The sequence below is a fragment of the Sphaerodactylus townsendi genome, linkage group LG04 (genome assembly GCF_021028975.2).
Source record: "Sphaerodactylus townsendi isolate TG3544 linkage group LG04, MPM_Stown_v2.3, whole genome shotgun sequence".
NCBI classification, from domain to species: domain Eukaryota; kingdom Metazoa; phylum Chordata; class Lepidosauria; order Squamata; family Sphaerodactylidae; genus Sphaerodactylus; species Sphaerodactylus townsendi.
This window is the reverse complement of record NC_059428.1, coordinates 146,551,673-146,568,274: the sequence shown is the minus strand read 5'-3', so window position 1 is coordinate 146,568,274 and position 16,602 is coordinate 146,551,673. Positions and strand designations below refer to the sequence as shown.

At 46.1% G+C, this 16,602-nt stretch overlaps 1 protein-coding gene across 1 annotated transcript in view; it reads left to right on the top strand.

The window, feature by feature from the left end:
* Positions 1-10,458: 10,458 nt before the first annotated feature.
* Positions 10,459-16,602, top strand: part of ELFN1 (extracellular leucine rich repeat and fibronectin type III domain containing 1) — a 131,329-nt gene continuing 125,185 nt past the window's right edge. The window contains exon 1 of the mRNA XM_048494997.1: positions 10,459-10,581. The gene's annotated coding sequence lies outside the window, so the exon portion shown is untranslated. The remainder of the gene's footprint in view (positions 10,582-16,602) is intronic.

The window sequence follows — 16,602 nt, the reverse complement described above, 5'->3', positions numbered from 1 at the left end:
GAGGAGAAGGAGAAGGAGAAGGAGAAGGAGAAGGAGAAGGAGAAGGAGGAGAGAGGGAGGAGGAGGAGAAGAGAGGAAGGAGGAGAAGGAGAAGAAGGAGAAGAAGGAGAAGAAGGAGAAGAAGGAGAAGAAGGAGAAGAAGAGAGGAAGGAGGAGAAGGAGAAGAAGGAGGAGAAGAGAGGAAGGAGGAGGAGGAGGAGGAGAAGAGAGGAAGGAGGAGGAGGAGGAGGAGAAGGAGAAGAGAGGGAGAAGGAGAAGAGAGGGAGGAGGAGGAGAAGAAGGAGGAGGAGGAGGAGGAGAAGGGGAGAAGGAGGAGAAGGAGAAGAGAGGAAGGAGGAGGAGGAGAAGGGGAGAAGGAGCAGGAGGAGGAGAAGGAGAAGAGAGGAAGGAGGAGGAGGAGGAGGAGAACAAGAATCTTAATGTGGTTTAGAATTATGATTTTGGATCTTATTACGATTTGAGAGTTATTTGCACGAAGAGCCGTTTAGAATCTGTCAACGTTTGACATGTGCTACCCCGCCAATCTGTCTCTCCCGCAAATATTTCACCAGATCTTTGTACCGAGTTAGAAAACATTGGCCCATAAGTTAGGTTTTATTTTCCTCTTCCTACTGCAAATACTTGGCAAGTTCCCAAGAACCTCCCTCCCAGACTGTTGAAAAGGAAAAGAGTTCTTGACATCATATGTGAAGATTATCTGGAGCTAGCTGAACTTCAGATATCACTCAGAAGGGTTCCTACCCAAATTGATTCATAATTCCTCTCCCCATCCTCCAATACGATACATTAGAGACTTTCTTGGCTTTTAGTTTCTTGATGCTTTGGATTTCATTTGTGTGTGTGTGTGTGTGTGCGCGCGCGCGCGCACGCAGTGGTTGATTCCATTACCGAAGCAACATCTTGCTAGCGTTGCAATTAATTTTAACTTCTTCATTTCGCTATGTCTCTGTCCTTCTGTTGTTTGGCGGGGCTTGTTTGGCTGATATCTTATTCATCGTCCGCCATACCTCTGTTTCTCATTTTGAATGCTATCTTGATTGTTTATTAAGTAGAAAGTGCTAGGCCTAAATCTTAAGCCCTGGACGTCCTTGGTGGTCTCCAGCTAAGGTTTCAACCCTGCTTAGCTTCCAAGATCTGATGAGATCAGACTAGCCTGGGCCATCAAGATCGAAGCAAGAGATGAGCAGAGGTGGTCTGTCATTGCCTGCTTCTGCCTAGCAACCTTGGACTTCTTTGGTGGTTTCTATCCAAGTTTTCACCAGGGTCAACCCTGCTTAGCTTCCAAGTTCTGATGAGATCAGGCTAGCCTGGGCCATCAAGATCAAAGCTAGAGATGAGCAGAGGTGGTTTGCCATTGCCTTCCTCTGCATAGCAACCCTGGACTTCCTTGGTGGTCTCCATCCAAGTTTTCACCAGGGTCAACCCTACTTAGCTTCCAAATTCTGATGAGGTCAGGCAAGCCTGGGCCATCAAGATCGAAGCAACAGATGAGCAAAGGTGGTTTGCCATTGCCTGTCTCAGCATAGCAACCCTGGGCTTTCTTGGTGATCTCCCATCCAAGTACTCACCAGGACTGACCCTGCTTAGCTTCTTAGATCAGCCCTAGTCTGGACCAGCCAGATCGGATTTGCTCCACCTACCTCATCCTTCATTGGATGAACAGTTGATGGCTACCAGGATGGACTTCTGTCTTCTGGGGTGGTCTCCCTCTAGAAGTTTACAGAACTATTTCCTGGCCAAAGCCAGGAAAGTGTTCTTCTTGGCTTACGTGTTACGGGGGGTACCTAGTGGAGTTGGCAGGCAGTAGATTCACGGCAGATGAAAGGAAATACTTTTGCAATGGGAAATTAAACTGTGGATTTCACTCCCTGTGGATATTGCGATGGTTATGAACATGGATGACTTTCACAGGACATCAGAGTGACCCATCAGAGATGGGTCCATCAATGGCTATTGGATATAGTGACTAAAGTGAACCTCCATGACCAGAAGCATTAAACGCCTATATGTCAAGGTTAGGAGGCATCTTCAGGGCCTCGTGTCCTATTTGTCCTCCAGGGCAAACGATTGGCCAGTGCGTGAAACTGGATGCTAGACAAATGGGCTACTGGTCTGATCCAGCAGGGCTCTTCAGAGATTCTTATAAGAGAAAGGCCTTGGCTTCTATGCCCTGCTCTTGTAGCTTCTTAAACTGGTTGTGTGAGATGGACCACTGGTGAGATGGACCACCCCAGAAGACAGAGGTCCATCTGGTAGCCAACAACTGTTCATCCAATGAAGGACTTGATGGACCACCACTGGTCTGATCCAGCAGGGCTCTTCTGAGGTTCTTTTCAAGGGAAGGTCTTGATCTGTATGCCCTGCTGGTTGGCCCTCTAGGGCAGGGGTAGGGAACCTGCGGCTCTCCAGATGTTCAGGAACTACAATTCCCATCAGCCTCTGTCAGCATGGCCAATTGGCCATGCTGGATCAGATGGACCACGGGTCTGATCCAGCAGGGCTCGTCTGAAGTTCTTATCAAGGGAAGGTCTTGGCCTGTGCGCCCTGTTCTTGGGGTTTCTTCCCGTATTATTACGTAACCTCAATGCCTTCGTGGCACGGAATTTGGGTCAATTGCCGAACGCATGCCTATAAACAGTGCAGTCGAAATCAGCACTTTAAAAACATGCGCGGTTGGGGGCGAAATGCTAATAACAGATGTGGGGAGACCATCTGACGGCTCGCGAGAGGCCCCGGGCGTGAGTGGTTTATTTTCAGCAGTGGGAGTTCAAGATGAGAGATATTCTCCAGATTGCTGGTAACGGCTCTCTCGTCAGTGTTCGAAACGTGATGCTCGTCGGCTCTTGGGGAAGGTGGTGCTCGAGCAGCCAAAGGAGAGAGAGCATGAAAACAGGGCCGAGGAGTATCAACTGGGAGAAGATGAGGGAGGGAGAGAGAGAGAGAGAGGAGAGAAATGTGGTTGATCGAAGACAGTACGACAGCTTTTGCAAAGACTCTCCTCTTCCAGAAGAGTGTTTCTAGATTGATTTCCACAGTGCGGTATTTGGAAACGATAACTCTTTTAAATGCAAAGCCAGTAGGATGTCCCGACTGCAGCTGGATTCCCAACGTGGACACTACGGTGCCAGCTGAAACCTTTCCTGTTGAATGGTGTGGAAAGTGGGTAGGGTGTAATGAATCTCCTGCCCTCCGGGGTTCTGTTTGGCCGTCGGAGATGCGATTGGCTGTGCAGATCAAACTAAGTTTGCCTTCTAGAACAGGAATACCATATCTTGTTGGGGCAAGCAAATAAATCATGCTCACCCCTCTCTGTCGGAATAATACCGGAACAGGGGCACATAGCCAAATATCTTGAATTATTAACTGAACCCCAACAGAGATGGATTATCACAAGGGCCAGATCCAATACCTTCCCATCGGCCATTACAAAGGGTCGCTACTTATCCACACCTCTCCAGGATCGGGTTTTGTCCACACTGTAAAAAAAATCAAGTGGAGACTCTTGCTCACATTATTCTTGACTGTCCGAGATATGTGGGCATTAGGAATTTCTCTCCCAGGCGGGCCCTAGACAAATCTGAAAGTGACTCTGACTGTTCTGTTGGGGAGCTTCTGTTAAACAACACAGATGTCATGCTCTTGGAAAAAGTAGCAAAATTTCTTTTACAAGTGACAGAACTTTCTAAGTAATGTATACTGCTATATACAGTCTTCCTGTCTGCGCTCTGAAGTACTCTTGATTTGTATTTCAAAAATGTCTGGCAATGCTCTAGAACAGAGTGGTGGCCGACACCTTTATGGCACTCCAGATGTTATGGACTACAATTCCCATCAGCCCCTGCCAGCATGGCCAATTGGCCATGCTGGCATGGGCTGATGGGAAGTGTAGTCCATAACATCTGGAGTGCCAAAGGTTCGCCACCACTGCTCTAGAACCTATTTTTAAATGCCAAATAAAGGTTGTTGTTGTAAAAAAAACTAAGTTTGCATTAGAGGTCGTCACGTGACATTGTTTATTTTATTCTTTCTAGCTCTGCTCTTTCCCTTTAACATTAGAAGGAGGAGTTTGGATTTATACCCCACCTACTGCAGAGAGGCACGGGGAAACGCCTTAAAGAGACCGCACAGGCAAACGAAGCTGGTTTGAAGATGTTTTAGAAAGGCAATCATTTAAAATGTTTTGAGGCCGCAAACAAAACGTTTGGGGGGTAAAAACAGTGCAGAGGGAAAGCTTTATTTCCTGCCTCAAGATGATTTAAAGGTGTTTTGGAGATGTTTTAGAAAGGCACTCATTTAAAATGTCTTGAGGCTGCCAACAAAACGATTTGGGGGGTAAAAGCAATGCAGAGTTCTACAGAGGAAATGCTTTATTTCCTGCCTCAAGATGTTTTAAAGCATCTGTGCGGAAAGGGCCATTGGCTGCGAGAATATTATGTGCACAAAAAATGGAAAACTTCATCTATAACTGCAGTAGAAGAATGCTTTGTGAAGACGTTAGAACTGGCCAAGGTGGCTAAGCTTTGATTAGAGCAGGGGTAGGGAACCTGTGGCTCTCCAGATGTTCAGGAACTACAATTCCCATCAGCCCCTGTCAGCATGGCCAATTGGCCATGCTGGCAGGGGCTGATGGGAATTGTAGTTCCTGAACATCTGGAGAGCCGCAGGTTCCCTACCCCTGGATTAGAGAAAAGAGCTTTTCTTAGTTGATCGATATCTAGAAACCCCTGATAGACTTTTCCCTTAGGAGCAGCAGTGGCATAGGAGGTTAAGAGCTCATGTATCTAATCTGGAGGAACCGGGTTTGATTCCCAGCTCTGCCAGCTGAGCTGTGGAGGTTTATCTGGGGAATTCAGATTAGCCTGTACACTCCCACACACGCCAGCTGGGTGACCTGGGGCTAGTTTGTTGTGAGGGTGTTTGTTGTGAGGGGGGAAGGGCAAGGAGATTGTCAGCCCCTTTGAGTCTCCTGCAGGAGAGAAAGGGGGGATATAAATCCAAAACTCTCTTAACACAGACAAACACCCACACAAAATGAACTGACGATTTGTAAATCTGAAGACCGGAGACGAAGAAAATGGATTTAGTAGAGAAAAGGGCGACTCTTGTTTGATGAGCAATAACCAATGAAGAATTAACTGAATTACAATTTCATAATTCTAACAAGGGAACAAGGAAGAGAGCTTTAACATTGTTTATACTTGGTGGAGAGGAAATGGGAAACCCCCTCTTTCCCCTATGTTGTGTTTGTGTTGGTTCCTAGTTGTTGTTTCTGTTTGTCTAAAAAAAAGCTTTAATAAAAACAATTGAGGGGGTTTTTTTTAAGGTACAGGTTGGCGCATTAAAGGAATTAAGTTGTTCTTTATCAACATTCCAAAATTCCTAAAGGGGACTTTTGACATTTCTTGGGTGTGGCCGAGAGAAGACCTAGATCAGTGATGGTGAACCTTTTTGAGACCGAGTGCCCAAATTGCAACCCAAAACCCTCTTATTTATCGCAAAGTGCCAACACGGCAATTTCACCTGAATATTGAGATTTTAGTTTAGAAAAAATGGTTGGCTCCAAGGCGCACGTTACTTGGGAGTAAGCTTGGTGAAGCAACTGTGCAACGCTTCAATGGGTGAATCACGACCCTAGGAGGGTTTACTCAGAAGCAAGGCCCATTGCCAGCAACTGAGCTTACTCCCAGGTAAAGGATCGTGCCCAGGCTAGTCTGGATGTGTGTGATTTTCCGCCCCCCACATGATGAACTCTGTGCACATGTGCCCACAGAAAGGGCTCTGAGTGCCACCTCTGGCACCCGTGCCATAGGTTCGCCATCACTGACCTAGATCCTTCATCCAGGAGGTTTGGAACAAGCTCCCGTACCTCTGAAATGCCAACTTTGCATGAATGGAAACATAATTTAGAGCAGGATACGCTTTTGTTGATAATTTATTGATGATATTCTTAGACAGTGGGAGGGAAGGAGGAATGTAAAGGCCGCGGGACTAGAGACCCATGGAAAATTAAGGAATATATTGAAGTAAGGCAGCCAAGGCGAACTGTAGATGCAGAGAATCGAGGAGAAATGAAGGTGATGTTAGACAAACTGGGGATTTTAAGGCAGAGAAGAATTTTAATAGAGGAGAAGGGGGGTTGGAAAATGTAAGAATTCCTCTGTGGTGAAAACCTGTGTAGTGGAGGGGCCTCTTTAGAGCCTGGAACAGAAACTCAAGCAGAGACGCCAAACTGGTCGGGTCCTCTGCCACAGTTCTGCATGCAAAGGGCGACGGTGGCCCCTACCGCGCCAGTTGATTGGAAGGAGGCCTGAGCCATTGCCTCGAATCATTCAGAGAGGCGACGGGCCACCTCCTCCACAAACAGGCCTTTGCGGTGCCGTTTGAGGCCTAATTTGTTCCTTTCTGGCGGCGCCGGAGCTGTTCGCTCGCCACACAGCAGTTTGCCCGATGTGCGGTTGGCAATTTACTGGCATAGCAGTATGTTAATGAACATTGCAAAAAGGATCAAAAAGCGATTGGGAGCGGCGTTTCCCCTCCCCTCTTTCGTTCTGGGAAATGTTTTCTCAGGGGAAAAACAACCCCAAAGTGTCTCAATGGGGCGGGAGAGGTTGGATTCTTGGGGATGCATTATATGAGTAATAGGATCTTCTGAGTCATGTTCCTTAGCAATCGAGGGGGAGAAAGAGAACAAACCCACTCCATTTGTTTGCTCATTTTCTGCTCGGGTAATAAGTTAAGACAACTAAGGAGAGCTTGTAGACTTCTTTGACAGCGTGATGTGTCCCCGGAGAAGCCGGTCTGATATTGCTTTGGCGGAGAAACGTCTCCTCCACCTGAGAGGGGCTTAAGGGATTTGCAGTTAGGTTGAGAAACAGATAAACAGGTCCCCGGTCTGAACATTTTACACGGCGGTGTAAACAGGGAGCTGTTAAGCCGGCCTAAGGCCTCCGCATAGGGCAGTCTTCAAATTCCAAAAACAGGTGAATAAATAAAGGAGAAAGGAAGAGTTGGTTTTTATACCCCCGCTTTTCTCAACCTTTGAGGAGTCTCAAAACGTCTCTCCTTCCCTCCACCTCCCCACAACAGCCTTGCAAGGTAGTTCAGAGTTCAGAGAGAACTGTGACTGGCCCAAAGTCACGTGGAAGAGTCAGGAAACAAGCCCGGTTCTTGTGGAACCCACCTGCTGCCCGGTTGACGTCTTCAGAGGACTTCGGATCCTTGAAAGTGCTGTTATTCTTGGCTGTTTGCTGCGCTTTGAATGAAATGTCCCCACAGGTTTCGCATATATTTTGCGAGGCTATCATTATTCCTTTGTAGCCAACAGCATAGTGTTCTTGTTTGGATTTTTGTTTTACGGGCCTGCACTTTACCGGATGGTGTTTTTGTGTATTATTGGAAAGCGATGATTAAAAATGGCTTTGCAGCAATGGTAAATAAACCTCCATTTCCGGCACCGGTTCTTCCACTCCTTTGCTATGTACTAATGCAGGGGTAACCAAGGCACCATGGCATGTGCAGATCCCTTTTCTAGCACCTGCCAAGTGTTTTTAGGAAATGGACTGGACCGATTGGAGCAGACCGATTGGAGCTTTTGGCCAGGAAGGCTTGAAATCAACCATGGGGAGATTTCTTTGGGTGAGCCAGGGTTGCTAGCTCTGAGGCCCCTTCCGCACATGCAGAATAATACACTTTCGATCCACTTTCACAATGGTTTGCAAGTGGATTGTGCTATTCTGCACAGTCAAATCCAGCTGCAAAGTGGATTGAAAGTGCATTATTCTGCATGTGTGGAAGGGGCCTCAGTTGGGAAACACCTAGAGATTTGGGAGGGGGAGTTTGGGAAGGGGAGGGAACTCAGCAGGGTATACTGCCACAGAGTCCACCTTCCAAAGCACCCATTTTGTGGTGGGCCTTGGCGCCCATGGCAGCCATTTTGTGGTTGGCATTGTCGTCCATGGCAGCCATTTTGCAGTTGGCCTTGCCACCTGTGCCAACCATTTTGCAGTTGGCCTTGCTACCCATAACGGCCTTTTGTGGTGGGTCTTGCTGCTCGTGGCAACCATTGTTTTGTAGTTGGCCTTGTCCCCCATGGCAGCCATTTTGTGCTTGGCCTTGTCCCCCATGGCAGCCATTTTGTGATGTCACCTTCTCAGAATTCCAGTACGGCCCAAGGGTCAACAAGTATATGGTCCCCTGATCTACTAGGTGGGACCAGAAGAAGTATGGCAAAATTCTGGGGACAAGAATCTCATGTTTTACTCAATGGCTAATTGGACCCCCATTGCCTCATGAACCCAGTTTCAAAGAAAGGAAGTTTTAAAATCTTCTAAATAAAAATAAGACAAGGTGGAGAACATTGGACTACTGGAGGGTAATTTTATATTTCATCCTTTCTTCACTAGAAGCATGTAAAGCGGTCCCTTTCAGCTTTATGCTGGTATTTCTGCTAAGAATAGCATGTAAATATACAGTGGCGCTGGTCTCTTTACGTCTCTACTACCGGGGTTAGCAAGTTGTGATGTTCGGGAATGCTTTTATGGCATGCAAAGACACTGTGAAGGGCAGCATTTAAATATATGCAGTATCTCCTAGAAGAAATCAACAGTGTGTTATTGTTTTAAAAGATTCTTGATGGCCGTGTCAGATAAGAGAATCTGAGGGAAAAACTGGAGTTGTACGACTGAAGGCAGAGACTCTGCAACTTCTATCTGTTATCTCTTATCAGTCCTTTATTTATGAAATGTGAGGCCATTTCTCATTCAAGAGCTTCAAAGATGCATACAGAAAAGTGCACAGTAGCTAGAACGTTGGACTAGCATCTGGGGGACACAGTTTTGGATCCCCATTCTGCCATGGATGGGTGACCATGGGCCAGTCATATACCCTCCAGCTAGCCTACCTCATAAGGTTAGTGTGAGGATACCATGGCAAAGAATTATGTAGGCCAGTTTGGGCCCCCATTGGAGAGAAAACTGGCGGGAAAGTAACAATCAAGTAACTAAATTGTGCCAGTGCGGTGTAGTGGTTAAGAGCAGGTGCACTCTAATCTGGAGAACCAGGTTTGATTCCCGGCTCTGCCGCTCGAGCTGTGGAGGCTGTGGAGGCTTAGCTTGTGCACTCCAACACATGGCAGCTGGGTGACCTTGGGCTAATCACAGTTCTTCGGAGCTCTCTCAGCCCCACCCACCCACCTCACAGGGTGTTTGTTGTGGGGGACGGAAGGGAAAGGAGATGGTAAACCCCTTTGAGTCTCCTTACAGGAGAGAAAGGGGGGGATATAAATCCAAACTCCTCTTCTTAATAAATAATAAATAAAATACAGTATTATTAGGTAAATAAATGAATAAAATACAGTATTATTCAGGGAGAAAACCCCCCACAGCTGCTGGAAGAAATAACATAACAGTGATAATTAAACAGAGCAATGGACTTTAGTTTCCTGATACACTTTAGCAATAGTCCACCTTTTTCATTGAGACCCCAGGCGGACTACAAAATTAGAGGACAAAGCAACCCAACGTACAAAAGATCCAATAAGCAATGCAAAGACTGCATTACAAAAAAAATTTAGAAAACATCACTACAAAATGCATGATATTCTTGTTATTCTCTCTCCCCCCAGTTTAATATGATATTTTATTCTTGTATGTTAATTTCCCGCACACATTTTCTTGGGATTGTGGATGGACAGGTATGGGGTATGCCTCGTATTTAAATCCAAAGCAATATACGGGAGGTTTAAGATAAGATCCGAAGTGGGTTGATTTTGCCAGCTCTTTCAAGAATCATTGTATTAATGCTAGCGCAGGGGTCTGCAACCTGCGGCTCTCCAGATATTCATGGACTACAAATCCCATCAGCCATGCTGGCAGGGGCTGATGGGAATTGTAGTCCATGAACATCTGGAGAGCCACAGGTTGCAGACCCCTGTGCTAACAGAAGCAGGACAAATACCCACATCTACATTTCCCTTCCCTCCCTAGCTGGACAATAGCGAAACCTGGCCAGGTAGTTGACCACCTGCTTCTCAGCAGTTCTGACTGGTTGATGTCATGATGCAATTAATTCTGTATATTAATGCTGGTGAAGGGTTGTGGCTCAGTCAATCAACCAAATCAACCAAGAATCTGACTTGGGATGAGCCGGCTTCACCTGTGAGCTGTTTCAGTCCAGCCGTTTGTCCAGATCTGTCCAATGTCAGGGTCCGTCGACCTCCCTGAGCTAGCCAGACTCTTGGTTTCAGAAACCGGTTTATTTGCAGAAACCTGCTTATCATCTGTTCACAAGGGCATGTGCCAATAAACCAATTTCTGAACGCCAAGATCATTGTACATCATTGGACATTCTGATTATAACCTGAATTTGGACCTGGCTTTGGATTTGGGCGAACAGCATCGTTTCCTGGTGTTTCACCCTGGTTAAAATCCCATTTCCTCTTTTGTCTCTCTCTTTTGGCTTAGGAGTGTCAGCCGCGATGGGGGTTTAAATCTGCCGAGGAGCTGCATGATGTCTGAGTGTTGCTGTGCGGCTGAATCCTTTTCAGCGACTCCGCTGGCTCTACAGAGAAAGTCAAAACTTCCAGTAAGTCAATTCAATAAGCCTTTATTGGCATATACACGATAGTATAAAAATACAGTTCCAGTTAAAAAGTGAATAGTAAAAAACTTCGCGTTTGTCATACATTCAGTTTACAAACTTCTGACAAAAACTTTGCCACTATAAGGCAACAATGAAAATCCTGACAATTTAAAAAAGCATAACTGCTTTATCTGATTCAGTATAATCAATCGTAGGGTCTATAGCTTGGGATAGCAGGCTGGATCGGAGTTCTTGGTATAATACGCAGTTCAGGAGAATGTGTGGGATGGAATCCAGCTGTCCTATGCTACAGGAACAGAACCTCTTATCGCTTGGAAGACCTTTAAGTCTTCCTCTATGTAGCAGAGATGGCATAATGTTAAATCTAGCCAGCATATAGGCTCTCCTGTGTATGGGATTTGTGAGCGCTGTAATATAATAGGCTGGGTATCCCTGCGTGAAGGGAATTGACATATTTGTTGGTGAACAAGATTTATTTGCCAAGCTCTGCAGTTGTTGATAGTCCATTGCTAACAGCCTCTCTTTAATGCGGGACTTCCAGTAAGTCCTGCTTTTTGATATTCAAATGCTGATCTGAATGCCGGGAGGGAGATACTTAGGGTTGTGACCTCTGTGTTGGGCAATTCCTGCAGATTTAGAATCACAGAATCATAGAGTTGGAAGAGACCCCAAAGGCCATCCAGTCCAACCCCCTGCCGTGCAGGAACATACACTCAAAGCACCCCTGACATATGTTCAGTCAGCCTCTATTGAAAAACCTCCAAAGAAGGAGACTCCACTGCTCTCCAAGGCAGTGAGTCATTTGATCTGAAGAATCCAGAGTTTTCCTGTTTTAACAGAGTTGTATCTGGGCTTCAGAGGAGGGCAACCAAAAATGGTCAAAGGTCTGGAACCCATGCCCTACGAGGAGAGACTTAGGGAGCTACGGATGCTTAGTTTAGTGAACAGAAGGTTAAGAGGTGACATGATAGCCATGTTTAGATATTTGAAGGGATGCCATGTCAGCAAGGGAGCAAGCTTGTTTTCTGTGGCTCCAGAGACTAGAACCAGGAGTCATGGGTTCATTGTGAAGGAAAAGAGATTCCACCTATCGCAAAACATCCTGACAGTCAGGGCTGCTCGTCAGTGGGATGCCCTTCCTCAGAGAGTGGTGGAGTCTCCTTCTTTGGAGGTTTTTAAAGAGAGGTTGGATGGCCATCTGTCAGGAGTGCTTTGTTTGTGTTTTCCTGCATTGCAGGGGGTTGGACTGGATGGCCCTTGGGATCTCTTCCAACTTTATGATTCCCGACGTGTTTCCTCTTGCCCCGCATGTGCTTCTCACTTTCCACGGGGAAAGTCACTCATCAACAGATAGGAACTGATTAATTTAGTCCTCCTAAATGTAACTTGCATTTTCGTTAGCTTTCGTCAACTTTCGTCACCTTTTTGCCAACTTCTGGATGTAATGGGTTCTTCATAAGTTATTGGCGTAGATCTTCATTTTGTACCATAGCACAGATACGCAAAAGCAATGCTGTACTAATGTAGGGTATCGGCCTTGGTGTATGGCAGTGATGGGGAACCTATGGCACGGGTGCCAGAGGTGGCACTCAGAGCCCTCTCTATGGGCACGCACAAACAGATTTCATCATGTGGAGGGGAAATCGTCCCCCCCCCCCCACACACACACATCTAGGCTGGCCTGGGCCGCTGGGCTTGATTATTAGCATTAAACCTAAGACCTAGTTTTGGGGAAGCAGTATAGGTTAACCCTGTTAAGCGCTGTTAAACCCCACTGATTTTCATGCAAAGAACTAAAGCGCGATCCTTTACCTGGGAGTAAGCTTGGTTGCTGGCAATGGGGCTTGCTTCTGAGTAAACCCTCCTCGGGTTGTGATTCACCCGTTTGAAGAGTTGCATGGTTGCTTCAAAGCAAAGCCAACAACTACCACCAAGCTTACTCCCGAATAACGCACGCCTCCGAGCCAACCATTTTTTTTCTAAACGAAAACCTCAGTATTCAGGTTAAATTGCCATGTTGGCACTTTGTGATAAATAAGTGGGTTTGGGGTTGCAGTTTGGGCACTCGGTCTTGAAAAGGTTCGCCACCACTGGTGTATGGAATCAACCTCTATGGTGTTTTTCGTGCTAGAGAGGGCTAGGGCAGGAAACAGCCTGCAGTGGGTAATCGGCCCATGTCTTGGTTATGCCAACAGGTGATGGCATGGCAAAAGTTGACTGTTCTAGTGAGAGGAAATGAATGCCTGTTCTCTCTGATTTCCAAACATAAACTCTCATCGCAAGGGGAGGCGGGGAAATGTGGCTGGAACTTCCTAAATTTGTCATATTGCAGTTTATTATAATCTTCTAAATTAGCCCATGAAATGACTAATAAAACAAATGACTACCCGGCCTGACGTTATTCCCCGACTTCCGTTTACTTAAGGCTGGAAAGGATTGTTAAAAGAGCGACGCCCTCGCCGGGGAACACTCATGGATCGCTCCGGCTTTATAAATTGGATTAATGCGTCCTGTCTCCGGCGCTATCGTAATTTCTCCTTTGCTGGTTTTGCTAATTACCAAAAAATATTTGCCTTCGACAAGCCGCCTTGTGCTAATCTGGAGGCAAAGTCGAAAGGCCGGGGTTGTGAGGTTTCCCTGGCAACTGGGGATGATGTCACCAATCGGGGATTACCATTTTGCTGGGAGATCAAGACCCCAGCCGGGGTGTCGAAGGCAAAGCCCTTGTGGCCTTTAAATAGAGAAAGAGCAAATTGAGAAGAATACCAGAAAGTCTGTGGAAGGATTAAGAAAAATAGATTTTCACTGTTGAACGAGTTAATTGCTTGAGAGGAACTGAGGTGTAAACGCGGAACAGACATGAGTGAAATTCCTGCAAGGGAGCTAAGCAAACTTGCATCTGAAAATTCATTTTGGTGGAACACACATGACCGTATAAATACAGAACAGACATGAACAGGGGTGAGCTTTCTGCAGGAGAGCTAAGCAAACTTGCATCTGAAAATTCGCTTTGGTGGCACATACATGAAGAAAAGAAGAAGAGTTTGGATTTATACCTCACCTTTCTCTCTTGTAAGGAGACTCAAGGGGGCTTACAATCTCCTTTCCCTTCCCCCCCACAACAAACACCCTGTGAAGTGGGTGGGGCTGAGAGAGCTCTGAAGAACTGTGACTAGCCCAAGGTCACCCAGTTGACATGTGTTGGAGTGCACAAGCTAATCTGGTTCACCAGATAAGCCTCCACAGCTCAAGTGGCAGAGCAGGGAATCAAACCCAGTTCTCCAGATTAGAGTGCACCTGCTCTTAACCACTACGCCACGCTGGCTCTTTGAACATATAAATGCAGAACAGACATGAATAGTGGGAGAGCCAAGCAAACTTGCATCTGAAAATCCGCTTTGGTGGCACATACATGAACAAATGAACAGCAGTGGTATTTCTGCAAGAGGGTTGAGCAAACTTGCTTCTGAAAATCCACTTGGGCCAATTTTGATCTTGCCGACACTATCTGAGGATTCTCTCTAGATCTGAAGGCGAAAGGAAAAGCTAGTTTCACACAGGCCTCTGCATGTTGAAGGGTTGTTTGCTATTTGTCGTTGACATCTGATCCTGATTCGAAATATTATATATTTGCCCAGCTGATGGGTGACATTTCGCATTATTAGCTGGCAAGGTCTCGGCACCGAACGCTCGTCTGTTTCAGTTTCCAGGTTTAGAAAGCTAGAGGATTCGGAGGGGTAGACATTTCCCCTGGAAAGTAATTAGATCGTGCGGAACACCCACCCTTTTCCCCGGTTGCTTTCAGCATCACCGTTCATTCTAGGAACGCTCAGATTCTTTTCAGTCCCAACAGGGACTTTGTTTTTCAGCCCGTTTGTGGCTCATTGTTGGATTGTGTCAATCTGTCGCTGCATCCTGTAGCCCAGTGCAATGCAACCATTTTTTGTGCATGTGCGTTATTGTGCACCCCCATTTCCCCATATTGCTTGCTTTCAGCAGGCCGATAGTCAAGCATGTGGTTAAATTAATCACAGATAAAAACTCGTCTGTGTCTTTCAAAATCCTACCATTTGTCCAAGCTGTAGTGCCATTTTGTCTTGATTGGCAACGTTTGTGTACATCCACAATTAAAAAAATAATAACAATTACAATCTGAAACATGAGGCAGCTAGGTGTTAGGCCCCAAACCTTGAAGCAATAAACAGGGTATTTGGCACTCCAGATGTTATGGACTACAATTCCCATCAGCCCCTTCCAGCATGGCCAATTGGCCATGTTGGAAGGGGCTGATGGGAATTGTAGTCCATAACATCTGGAGTGCCAAAGGTTCGCCACCACGGGGATAAGGGGTGGGGGGCAAACTGTTCTTTGCAACTCGTAGAATCATAGAGTTGGAAGAGACCTCAAGGGCCATCAAGTCCAACCCCCAGCAATGCAGGAACACACAATCAAAGCACACCTGACAGATGGCCATCCAGCCTCTGTTGAAAAACCTCCAAAGAAGGAGACTCCAGCCAACACTCTGAGGTAGTGCATTCCACTGTCAAACAGTCCTTACTGTCAGGAAGTTTTTCCTGATGTTTAGGTGGGATCTCTTTTCCTTCACCTTGAACCCATGACTCCTGGTCCTAGTCTCTGGAGCAGCAGAAAACAACCTTGCTCCTTCACAAACACAACATCCCTTCAAATATTTAAACATGGCTATCATGTCACCTCTAAACCTTCTCTTCACCAAACATCCCCAGCTCCAGTTTGCCAATATCCTTCTTGAATTGCAGTGCCCAGATCTGTATACAATATTCCAGGTGAGGTCTAACCAATGCAGAATAGAGAGGTACAATTACATCCCTCGATCTAGACACTATACTCCTATTGATGCAGCCCAGAATTGCATTGGCTTTCTTGGCTGCCGCATCACACTGACTCAACAAGACTATACCAAATTACCTGCAAAAGATCTTTAAAACGAGCTTCCAGATTTGAGTCTAGTAGTACCGTTCAGACCAACAAGATTTTCATGGTATTCAAGGGTGAAAAACTGCCTTCATCAGATATGTCCAACTCATATTGTATCGACCCGTATCCGACAAGAAATTGACTCTTGAAAGCTTATATCCTGAAAATCAAAAAAATCTCCCTTCCCCATTCCTGCTCACCAAAAGCCTTCATCCAACCCATTGCTAGCTGCTGAGATTTTGACAGACAGCAACAGTTCTCAATAAGAGCTACACACTTGATTATGAGAAACAAAAAAGCAGAGATTCTCATCTGAATTCCACAGCTAAGGTTACAGTTCTGTATCAACCAAGAACAGCGTGTCCACAAATGCTGCTAAATCTTCCTTAATCTGTCCACATCTTTACATGTTATTGTCATTCAAGGGGGATATTTTTCTGTGCCGTTGCCTTCAGCTCCATAGTACTGCTTAAGAAAAACTCGGAGCGGTCTATCCATTCCCAGGCGGCTCGAAAACAACATTAGGACATGACTTCGTTTCACACTTCAAAACCAATCAAGAGTGAACGGATGTGATCTAGTGACCGAGTAACAAAAATTAATCTGGGCATCTGAGATGGTAGAATGCCCGCCATACATGGGAGAGGCAGACACAATGGATATTGAAGTAATTCCGTTAGTAGGCGACAGAGAGAGAGAGAGAGAGAGAGAAGCAGACACCGGGAATCAATCTGTTTGATTTTGATTCTGGAAGTAAAAATAAAAATGATATTTCAGAACGCCCGCACAGACTCGGCTGAGCGTTAGCAAACAGAGAGGAGGAGGGGAAGACAGCACGGCAAATCTTTGTTTTACATTCTGCTTTGTTTTGCGTTTCCCGGACAGAACTTTTATGCGGTCGGTCTGCAGCAGAAGAGCCGGACTCAAAAATCTCATTGGTCGCTAAGCCACTCCTGGGTTCGAATCTAGCTGTTTGTGACTTCTAAGGGGCATTGATGGGAAGAGAACAGGTCCTTTGGGACACCAAGTCAATGGAACGAGAGCAAA